The 12755-nt window shown below is 35.3% G+C and overlaps 1 protein-coding gene across 4 annotated transcripts in view; it reads left to right on the forward strand.

Moving 5' to 3' along the window:
• Window positions 1-12755, forward strand: part of sh3kbp1 (SH3-domain kinase binding protein 1) — a 68308-nt gene that overhangs the window by 10898 nt on the left and 44655 nt on the right. The gene's annotated exons all lie outside the window — the stretch shown is intronic.

Consider the following 12755-nt stretch of genomic DNA (forward strand, 5'->3'; position numbering starts at 1 on the left):
TATTAAGAAATTATTTACAACAAGCTCCTAAAAGTTACTTGTAATTTTGTTTTGTCTTATTTCAGTTGTACGAAAACATTTGCTCTAGAAAGTAGACAAAAATACTTGGTAAGATTTTGTGTTTTTGTGTTGAGAATAATTTATAATTCATAATACCACACAATTTTTCCTGTATATGTAAAATATGTCGACATTTTTGATTTTAACATGAAAAAGTTAAGGGTGCAAAAACAATATTTGCATTTCAGTCTTTATTCTTGATACAGAATAAAATATTTAGGGGTGAATTATGTACAATGTCATTCATCTGACTTCACACAAGGTTTTCTGTCCCAGTTATTTTGAAGCTGCAGCTTTTTCTGTATCTGCAGGATTGTTTTCTGATTGCGACCTTCTCTCTAAGCTGCTCAGTGAGTAACACTGTAATAGCAGCAGAGTCCCAGATGGTGTCACCTCAGCGCTTTGTGTGAAATTTAACCCTCCAGAGGCGACTGGCCTGCAGATGGAGAAACAACCGTCACCTCTTAAAGCAACAGCGCACACAGCATCTGTGTGAAGGAATGGGAAGGAATGGGTTAACACCCATTACAAGCTTTTGTTTTATTATTTTTTGATGTTTTGGTTTCCAGCTTTTTATATTTCCGTTAATATGACTGTACAGTAAAGACCTATTAACTTAATGTCTTTATTATTTCAAATGAAATATCTTAGAATAATTCATTGCAAATATGTGCCTCATATATAATAAAAGTAGAAAATATAATTTTTTTGGGCCAGTGGGAACAAAAGGCAGATAACCGAGAAGACAAGCTGAAAGAAACATTTCCTGCAGCGCAGTAGCGGCTTCTGATGCGGGCGAATTGGGCAGATGCCCAGGGCGGCATCTTCTCTAGGGCAGCATGAGCAGTTTTCTAATTATATCTGTTGACAAAAAGTAATTATTTTATGAAGGGGAGGGCTTTTTTTAAAATAAAAGTTATGTAAATTAATTTGTGTTTTAAGTGTGTAATTACAAAAAAAGATGAAAAAAAGTTGTGCAGTGAAATTTGTGTATTTATCAAAATGGAACTGTACACATAACTACATAAATGTGACATGTTGCAATTTATTTAATAGTGTTAATTTTCTACAGTGTTTATTTTTGTAGTTGTATTGCATACTTTCAGCTATATATAATAATAATTATAGCATTCTTCTCTCTTCCACATTTTTATATAAATAATATATAATATTTACATAAATAAAACATTAAAAGGAGTCTTGAGTGTGTCTGGTAAAATAATATCATTATGGCGAAGCAAAATTTTATGTTTCTATATATAACATTGACAGAGTTGAACTGTTACAGTTCCCTTTTTCTATATAACAAACATTCTTTATTTGTGTGTGTGTGTGTGTGTGTGTGTGTGTATATTACACACACACACTTATTATATATTAGCGTACACAGTTTTTATGTGTATTTAATTTAATTTCATTGATAATAAATAAAGATTAACCTAAGAAATATTTTAAATCCCCTTGCCTTTTTAAATTCATTTTTAAAAAATACTTTACTGAGAGAAATAAATTTACCTGCATTAAGGAATTTTGACCTAATTAAAACTATAATAAATATATTTAGTATAAATTGACAGTTTAACTGTTTAACAGTTCTCTCTTAATTGCTCAGACTTTAGAAGCTTTTAAAAAGGAAAAACTCTGTATATTTATCTGCTTTCTGACAACATATTGCAACAAAATATTAAAAATAATGATTGAAAACTCATTCAGGAAGAAAACTATAAAAAATGTACAAACCCCCTTTAAAAGTGATGCAACTAAAGCCTCATTTTCTCCATAAAAATAGTTTTTTGTTCACTTCAAGGTCAGGTTGATCACCTGATTGTTCCGTCCAATCAGGAACAAATGAATGACTTTTCTGACTGGGCAGCAGTTTATCTTATCAGATCTTGTTTCCATCTTGGAGAGGCTGACACAAAAAGTTTAGATCTTCATCTCTTTGTCCTTTCCTGCACCGTTTAGTCGTGATCTATTTGCCGACGGCAGCAGATTCTCCATCCTGAAAGACGAACAGAACAGTAGAGCGGTTGGAAAAACTCACCATCTACAGAAAACTGATTATATGAGCAGACAAAATGTTTACAAACCAATAAGATGGTGTGAAAAAGGTTTTCACACTTTGGTGTTTTAAATTTTAGCCAAAAATACCACAAATAAACACAAAATTTAACTTTTAAATGTAAGTTTTTGTTTTTAAAGGAGAGCTAGCTTCTTTTCATAAAGTAAAATTAATTTATTCACATAATTTAATAATCCACCATTTACCTAATTATAGATAATACTTAATTTACATTATGTATTGAAAGTGAATGAATTATAAAACAATCCATTGTTGTAATTTTAATTCAGTAAATGATGAAAATGGGTTCAATTAGGAAAAGTGAAATAAAAAAGCATTACATTAAGAGTTTTAATGTAACGACAGTAGGTGGTAGAAAAAGAGGTGGAATTAAATTAGCTTGTATTGTTTCTCCATGTTGAAGCTTATTAATGATTACTAATATTTTTATTAAGTATTGATAATAATTACTATTAATACTTTTTATAATTCTATTAATTTTATAAGTGATGTTATTTATAACAATGATGATAATAATAATATTATTATTGATAATATTTTACCCTGTGCTGCTTTTTTGGTTTATTTACTTATTTATTTATATTTTTTGTTGTACATTACATGCTCTACATTAACTTTGTCAACAGAAGTCTAAAAATTATTTATTATATTTATCTTACGATTTATTAAGGGTGAGAAGGAGGAAAAGCTAAAAAAAATTTGGCCAAATCTGTTCACCTCATCTTGTTAAACTAAACATTTCAGGCTACCTTGTAAAAATAATAAGCATTTGCAAATGTTTTGTTTAGAAGATAATTTCCTTCTCGACCTTAAATAATGCATAATAAACAGTTATTAACCATTTATTAAGTGTTTATATCTGAATGGATCTATGAACTATTAACAAGTAATAAGGAAGTGGATTTCTAATTATTATGTTTTTTATAATTTGATTTGTTAGTAATGTGTTAACATCACAGACTTTTAAATGTTCAGCGGAGTTGAATACATTTACCGTATTTTCCGCACTATAAGGCGCACCTAAAAATCTTCAATTTCCTCAAAAGCCGACAGTACGCCTTATAATCTGATGCGCCTTTTATATGGACCAATATTGAGCCACAACAGGTCTAGCAACTACGGTAAGCAGCCGCTGACTTCATTTTCCCCGTAGAAGAAGAAGCGCGCGGTGCATGCTGGGATAGTTGTCAGAACGCTGGTTTGTTAATAAAGTTTGATAATACATTTAAAGCCAGGGGATTGGGGGGGAGAGAGACAGAGACTGCGGCGGCAGCGTGTCGGTTGGTCTGTTACCCAGAAAGCAGTTGGGCACAATATGCAATAACACCGTGAGTGAAACAATGACTGGGGCAGAATACTATATAAAGTACTGGGGACCACTTCTTTACAAATGTGGATGTGTAATAATAGAGTACGGAACAATTTGGCAACCCAAACTGAAGCGTCTATTCTATGCGCCTTATATATATGAAAGAAGTTTTAAAATAGGCCGTTTATTGAAGGCGCGCCTTATAGTGCGGTAAAAACGGGACTCAGTTACATTACTTGAGTATTTTCCCGCGCTCTATTTTTTACTTGAGTAACTTTATTTTATTTATTTTGAAGTACACAAAACTTCACCAGATACACAACTCCACTTTTTGTTCAAGTTTTTATATTGGAATAAATTGATTTAGAAAAATGTTTTTGTCTGATTTTACTGGTTTATATTCATTATTTTCTTTTTGAGCTTTAAAATGCCAACGATGTCCACATAACTTTACGTTTTGTTCCGTTTGATGATGTAACTTTCAAACATTAAATTACAGTTACTCAGCTTATTTGCTAAATACTTTTTCACTCTTGAGTAAATTTGTGGGTACTCTGCTGTCCGGTGAGCACTTCAGGGATTTCCTGCTGCTCAACACGGTTTGTGTCACCGCCATCTGTTCCGAGCGGATGACGCACAGCGCTGCGTCACGCCTCCCTCCCCGCCTCACACCGCATTTATGAAAATGAAAATTTCTCACACGGGAGCTGCAATTTACGAGGCGTCACTGAAGGCAACAAATGAGAACAAGCGAGGGAGAGAAAGGGGGTTTGCTCATCAGCGCTTTTTCCGTTTTCTGACGGCTCGTTGTTCCTCCTCCTTCTGCCGTGTCACTGGACTAAAAAAAAGAGGAAGGAATATGGTTTGGTGCGGCGCTCCTCCCGTTTAGTAGCGGATCTCTGCAAACGGACAGGAGGCTGTCGGTCCGGGTAAAAGCCGCCTCCAACACCTGAGACTATCGCCCACAGTCCTGCAGGAGAGCAGCCAGCACACCGCGACACATAAATGGGTGAGCCGCGGCGCATTTTTACATTTTATAATAATTATTATTATTTTAGTTTTTTCTGGTTCTTTCGAGCCTCCTGCCTCCTTTGCGCATCTGGATGGGACAGGACTCAACGCCCGCTCCAGATGCGCGCAAGGTTCCGTCTTTTCCATGCATGCACATTTATTTATTTATTTGATTATTTCTTATTCACTACTGATGCTTTTTTTTTCATGCATGAGAATTAAGCCACGCGTGGGAGAGTATGCGTCTCTTTTTTTAGAGGAGAGGAAAGCCCTCTGATGAGTTGCAGATGTTGACACGTTTACATCCACTCTGTCCGTGAGCCTATTGTGTGTCACAGTGTTTCACGGTCCAGCTCAATGCCTGTGTGCACGTAAAAGGCCTTTGCCGTTTTCATCCACGCCAGCGTTTTTTCCCACGGCCAGCGCGCTGATGTTTAACGGAGCATGGCTGTAACTGGCTGCAGATAAGGTGGTCGAGAAATCAATGACTCGATGCTTTGCAAAATAGGCTCATTGTCTGGTCTGACTTCCTTTTGTTTGCATATTTTGAAAATCCAAATGATCTCCAAGAAGCACTAATAAACCATTTTAAGTGCATTGTTCCTGTTGATGCATTGAACAATGCACCTCAGGCTCAAACTTGTTTTTGAGTTTTACTTATGTGCCAAGTATAACGGTGATGGCTGCCAACGAGCCATCAACCAAAAAAACCCCAAAGTGCCCATTTCATGGTTAATTAGGAATTAATTAATAGGTACTAAGCTGCTGAAATGGTAAAAACCATGACTTTATTTACTTAATAATGAACAGTAAACAGGCTAGTGGATTAAAAAATGTTCGTGAAACTCCCATTACAGACGTTTATTAGCTTTGTAGACCATAACTCAACAGAATTTTGACGTTGTAAAAACTAACACTGTTGTAGAGTAATGCCTTTTTCATATGCAGATGTGCTACAAATATGTTTTCACAGTAGAAATATTGGTATAGCAGTAATTATGTAGCTACAAACTGACCTGAAATTGTTGCTATTTATGTACCGTTAGCATTAGCATAGTAGCATAGCTGGCAGGTACTAGAAGTTAGAAAAGTAGTGCATCCATGAACCACTGCCTTAAAAAAGATATTAGCATGTTTGTTTTACATTTATTGATTAGAAGAGTATAAAAAACAGCATGGCTATAACCAAACCTTACATACTCGTTAGGGTCAGCATAGCAGCACAGCTAGCAGCTACCAGGAACTAGAAAAGTGTTGTGTAGTTTAGTATATTTATGCACCTCTCCAGTGAAAGTAAGACCTGACATCTCGGAATGTTTATTATCAATTATTAAAATCAAAATAACAATATGGCTGCAACCAAACCTCAAATACAAGCTGGAGTTAGCATAGCTTTAAAGCTAAAAGCTACTAGAAGTTAGAAAAGTTAGAAAATTAGTACATCCATGAATCACTGCCTTAAGAAAAGATATTGATATGTTTGTTTTATATTTATTGATTAGAAGAATATAAAAATAACAACATGACTGCACCAAACGTCACATTATAGCGTTAGCCTAGCTGCACAACTAAAAGCTACCAGAAGTTAGAAATATGTTTTATAGTTTAGTAAGTCCTGGAGCCACTCCCATGAAAATAAGACTTGAAATGTGGGAATGTTTCTCATCAAATTAATGATTAGAAGAGCATAAAATAATCACAAGGCTATGACTGGACCTCACATGCTAGCTAGTGTTAGCATAGTAAACACATCAGAAGCATCTTGTCAAAAGTAAAACACTGACTTGTGAAATGTTTATCATTCTATAACTGATGATGCAATTACAGGGATACTACGGTTAGCATAGTGGAGCTAACTGACCATGAAGAGAGGTATATGTTTTAAGATCTAATGATAATTTCCTCAAAAGTAAGACATTGCTTATGCTTATTTTCTGTTCATTAGGCATATAAAATATAGATGACTCAGCTGAAATGCAACATTTGATTATGTTTTTGTTCACAAGCTAATGTTAGCAATACTGCACAGTTAGCTGCTATGTGCCTATTTCACTTTACTGTCTCATCACCTCAAACGTAAAACATTAACCCATATGGATGTTTATCATCCATTTATTGATCAGAAGAGCATAACAATGTAAATAGCATACCTGGAACTAAACCTTCACTTGTTCTTCTTTATGGACACCACTGCTGTAAAGCTAGCTACTAGAGGAAGCTAGAAACATGGCCGTTTACTCACCCACCCCATTAGCTAGAATCTAATGAATCTAATCTAAAAAAGACACTGAGTTATCGCACTGATCTTATTGATTAGGAATAAGTCATACCTGAAACTGAATCTCTCCTTTTTGTTCTCATTTATGTACATGCTAACTTTAGCACTGACGCACAGTTAGCTGCTGACGGAAGAATAGCAGTTTAAAACTTTCACGAGTCATTACCTTGACAGTAATACTTTGGTTTGTAAAATGTTTTTACCTGTGGATTGATTAGAGGAGTTTAGGCTACAAATTAAAACAGATCTGACCCTGAGTCTCTATTTCCTGTTTTTGTTACAGCCAAATATTGTGCTATAGTACAACTAGCTAATGCAAGAAGTTAAGAGAGTAGCAGCTCATGGGAAGTCACTATGCTGCAGCTGGCCTGTTTATTGTTTCTTTTTAATCAATGGGGATCAATTTGACATTGGATTAAGTAGCTTTTATATTGATTTTATCAAGAATATTACACATTATTGAGGATTAATGGCATCATAGTAAATGCTTCCGTCAGTAGATGATATGCTGTCGCTGCTGGTTTTCTGCCAAGGCGTTGAAGATTTAAAATGATTGAGATTCCTATTAATACTCAGGCAGGCTGTGTTAATCGCTGTCATTCACTGTACAGCCCCATAAAATGCAAATAATTATTTTACTATAATGAAGGACTCCACTTTGTACTTGCGTCTTGTATATTTTAACAATCTCTCCCACCAGAAGTTGTTTAATTCAGATAATATTATGCACATTTAATCTGAAATTAAACAGAAATGGGAAAACTCAATAATTGGAAATGATGAGAGTAATAATACCGTTGAATGTTGTGATGGTGATGAAAATAATAAAATTTCTTCTTATTTCCTGTCACTTTGATGAGCCACTTACTCTCCTTGATGTTTAGCTTCTTGGATACAAAGATCTAAATCAGATTTGGGCATAAAAGTCATTGAAGGTGCATTGAAGCGGCAAATTATATAACTGGAAAGCAAAGTTTGAATATGTGAACCTAAAATATTATCTGCAACCAATGAAAGTTTGATTTCTGAACTCTTCCTGAGTTCAAACATTAGTGTTGTTGTTTCTAAATTAATATGAACTTGTTTTATTTGTATTATTTGCATCTTTTTTTGTTATTTTGACAATTTCTCATTTTCTGCATATAAATACAAATTTTTTGCTTGTAATTTCAGAGACATGTTGTCAGTAGTTCATAGAATAAAAGAACAAAGTTCATTTTAGTAAAACATGTAAATATAAAAATTAAAATCAAAGAAACTGATCATTTTAAGGGGCCTTTCCAGAGCTGTAGTAATCATCAACGAAGTTGCACAAAACCTCTTATTATTTTTGGGATTCATTGGTGGAAATTGGTTTGGTAATAAAATATTTTGTCCGGTTTAATGCGAGACGTTCGTTGTGTCTTTTTTGAACAGATCCAAAGTGTGAAAGTGATAACAGTCAGTACAGTAGGATTGATGTTTTTGAATTTTATTGTTGGATGTTGTAAATGTGAGAAGTCTTCACTCTGTTGTGACACATCCGCTGCCTTTTTGACTTCCCCGTTCAGATCTTTCGCTCTTAACGGCGCACTGAAAACACGACTCAACCCAACAGAAAACCAGTAAAAATCCAGCTTAATTACCTAAAGAGTCCTTAAATCTCTAACCTAGATTAAAATAAAACATCCTCCTCCAAAACTGACGGTTAAAATTAAAATCAAGTAGATCCAGGCATCATGAAGAACTTGTTTGATTGAGTCCCAGAAGTTTGAAACATTTATAAAACACCTTTAAAAATGTAGAACTAATGAATCAAACAGTTCCTACTTTCTGGGGAAGCAATGATGTTGATTTTATGTTTATGCAAACTGGACTCAGTTTGAGTGGCAGAGCTGGTTCAGATCCATTTGGGTTTGTAGTCACTTAATTTCAGAAAGTAAATATTTTGTTCTCCAGAAGTGTCCTTTCATAGTCAGTTATTGAATTAAACTCAAAATCAAATTTGTCAGTTCCATGTTGTCACATTTTGAAATTTCCGGTTGCATCAAACGCAGGTTTTCACATTTATCTATATTCTCTGTGTTTTTAGCAGAAAATCAACAGAAGAACTAAAGGAATAAGTAATTAAGTTGCTCCATTTTGCACATTATTTGAGGATCTGCTCCGTTTTTGGACTGGATTCACTTTCAAATTGCTCTAGTTGCAAATGCAAATCCAAATCAAGTCCTGCAAAAGCATGATCTATCTTTGCATCAACTCTTAAGTAAAGGCGCAACCTCATTTTTATCTCGTTTTGCTATCTTTGTTGCTTCAACGAATGTGAAAATGAAACACTAAAATGGCGTGTGCGCTCCCTCTCCATGAGCAAAAAGGAAGAATTATGACTTTCTAGGACATCCTTTGGTTGTTGGTTTCTGAAAAAATAATCAGCGTACATTTTTAGCAATCTCCACTTTACAAACTTTAATTACTGAGAATTTCACGCGTTTGGTTCTGACTGCATGTAAGCAGAAATACATGAATATGGGTGTGTTTTCTAAAAAAAAAATGCATTCATAACGTCTCATCTGGATGCATTAAAACCTGCTTTGGTGTTGAGAAAAGTGTTGATGGTGCCATTTATTTTTTAACTTAACATGAGGGCCAACACTGGTTTGGAAAATATGACGCATCGAAGCATTGGTAAACCAAAATGTGACTGCTTGTTTGCCTTCGTGTTTTTATTAAAGAGGACCAAGGCGTGTTTGAGGCAGTCATTGAGTAAAATACAGAAAGAAAACTATTATTTTTCTTGCTTTTAATAGATTTTAAGAGGCTGTAAGTTGGATTGTATTGATGCATTTGGAGCGTTTATAGGTTTATTGTGGCATCTTTCACAAGCAAAGGTGCAAGAAAAGACAAAATACTCTCGGTTTGGTTTGTGGTTTGTCTGACCTTCATGGTTTTTTTTGGGCAAACTTTTCTCATTTATACCCTGAATTGAGTCTCTTTGTTGGGTTTTACTCTTATATCTGGTTGAATTATGTTTTCCTTTCCTCATGTGAAGCTGAAAATCCTCCCTGCCAGCATTGCTCTCACCGCCTACTCTTCAAAGTTATTCTTTCTTTGAGCGGCTGACACCAAGACTTCCCACTAATAGCGGTACGATATTGCAGACAGACAATGCGAGCTGTAACGGACTCGGCCGCAGGATTCACTGAACAGCAGAATGGTGAACGGAGAATGGTTGGAATCCTCCCTTTTTGCCAAAGCATTGTGATCCAGTCCACAGTTGGAGCTGGAGTGGGTGGCTTTGGCTCCCAGTGGGCTCCGGTCCAGAGTGACTGTTTTACAGACACAAACACACAGCTGCTCTTGACATCACCAACGACAGAGGCGCTGAAACTCACCAAGAACTAAACACAGGTTCGCTGTAAACCACTGAAATGTCATCATGGCTCGGCATAGATCTCTCTGTGAGTCGTTTCCCCATTATCTAAACTAGCTGCAGCTGTTCAGAAGACGCTGCAGGCTTCATTGCAGATTCCTCTCTAAATCTCTTTCTTGACCACTTGAGTGGGAGTTGTGTTTTGTCTGCAGACTCGCAGATTTTCAGTCTCCAGTCTTTTCAAGGCCTCAGGTTTCTTTAACTCTTGCGGAAGTAAATGCTACCACCTAAATGAGTTTGAACGGTTTACGTCTTATCAGCAAGATCTAATTTACATCATAATTTGATATTGAAATAGATTTAACTTTGGTCTAACAATGAAGCAACAAAACAATCTTAGTCTGACAGTGTTTGTGTCATAAATACATTTAGACTCACTGACAAAGGACTTTTCCTCCTTTATAAGTCTGAAAGTAACAAAAAAAATCAATCAATCAGTCTCTTCTGTACTTTAATTGAAGTACAGTTTGTTTCGGGAGGTGTGAAAAGGCATACTCTGTTCCTCCTAAAAAACAAAGTTTTGGTTCGGTTGAAGGGAACTCTGGTGCTGTTCGAATGCATATGTGAACGCTAAGCGTACCAGAAGCCGTTCCAAATGCAGGAAGCGGACTACAACTCAGGGAATTCTGGGTAAATACAAACAAAACAAACTTCTTTTCTGACGTCACTCCATTTTTGTTTGCATTTCATGAAAGAGGAAGTTACGCTGATGTCGACTTTGTGCTGTTTTCTACTACTTTTCTTGGTGCAGCGCCTCCATTGGTGAGGAGGGGAACAGGTTTTTAAACCATTTGGTTTGTTTGAGGCAGCACATTGTGAAAATAAACCGCAGAAGCTGAAAATGTAACAAATGTTGAACTGAGTTTACCGGAATATCAGGTGCTAAAACAACCTAAGTAGTGAAAAACATCCGTTTTTCATGTTTGTCAAGAGAGGCGTGGGAAATAGTTCACATTTTTTGCTTTGACCCACTTTTCTTTAAACGTTGCTGTAGTTCATTGGAGTTTGGAAAAGCTTTGATTCAGACCCAAAAGTTGCATGAAACCATCTCTTGAGAACTTGAGTTGGATCGTAACACATTTATTCTTTTGTTTTTCTGTCATTTCATTGCATATTTGCAGCTGGGTTTGTGATTTTTATCCTGCTGATGAAGGCCCATATTCTGTGGTGGCAACACAAGCCCCAGTCATCACCCTTCCACCTCCGTGCTTGATGGTACTTGACAGACTTTATGCTAATATTGTCTCTGCTTCATAACCAAACTTCTCTACTTTGGTCTCAACTTGTTGTTAAACAACTTGTTGTTGATTATTCATAGAAATGAGGACATTTCCTTCCGTCCAAGCTTTGTGAAATTGTGGTTGAAGCGTAACAGGTGTAAGTGCACTCGCAATTAGATGTTTGTTACTTTCGCTGTGTATTACATGTCTAACCAGTTCCTGCACTGGAATTGCAAAATGGTGTTTTTATTTTTTTACACCTGAAGAATATCAACAAAGATTTGAGCACATTTGTCATGGAAACGCATTTTGTGATGCTGGTGTGAATTTGTGCCAAAAAATGCTACTTTTATTGTGCATCACCAGCAGCGTTTACATTTAGCATATAATTACACAATCTGAGATTTCGAAGATAAATTTGCTTAATATAAACACACCAATTTTGAAAACACTCAGAAAACGTTTTTGGTGCTTTGATGAAGTTTGGGCCGTACTGAAATTGGTTTAATTCGCAAAATATCAAATGGAAAAAAAATTTCCGCATCACACGAGTCGTGTGATAAACAACAGGAAGTTTCCACTGGTGGAAACCACAAAGAAGAAAACAGGAAGTAGTTGGTTTTTAATTATTTATCGCGCGAACACTTTTATTCATGTGTGATTTTAATAGAGTTGTACTGCAACTAGTTACAATTACACAATTACTTGATACATTTTTTTGAAAAATATTACTTTTAGGAGTAATTTTACTACGCTGTACTTTTTACTTTTACTTGAGTAATTTTTTAATGAAGTATTTCTACTCTTGAGTAAAATTTCAACCCACTGAATGAAAAACAATCATGTTTTTACCCAAAATTCACCACACAGACACACACCTGCGGTTTTTGTTAAAGTTTCACAAGTTTTAAATTGAAAGAAACAAATTTGGAAACATTTTCTTTTGCCTTATTTTGTAATTTTTTTGTTAATTATATGAATTATTGTAATTTTCATCCTTAAAATACAAACATTCCCATTTAACTTTATATTTTGGCCCATCTGATGATGTAATTAAATGAATGATAATTTGATCAGTTTCTCAGTACTTGAGTGGACTTCTTACCAAATACTTTTTACTTTTACTTGAATAAAAATATGTTGAAGTACTCTTACTTGAGTACAAGTTTTGGGTACTTTGCCCATCTCTTGATCTTAATTGAATTTCTTATTAAGTGGAAACACCACAGTTGCAAAATTGTGGGTTTTTTCACCATTAGTGTAATATCACCAGCATTCTGCAGACATTTGTAATGGAAACGCAGCTTCTGCTGGTTGTTTCTCCGTTGAACTCATCCACCTCTGCATGGCTTCATTAACTTTGTGTTTCTGTCGCTTTTTGCCCT

The sequence above is a fragment of the Poecilia reticulata genome, chromosome 20 (genome assembly GCF_904066995.2).
Source record: "Poecilia reticulata chromosome 20, P_reticulata-male-v2, whole genome shotgun sequence".
In the NCBI taxonomy this organism is placed as follows: Eukaryota; Metazoa; Chordata; class Actinopteri; order Cyprinodontiformes; family Poeciliidae; genus Poecilia; species Poecilia reticulata.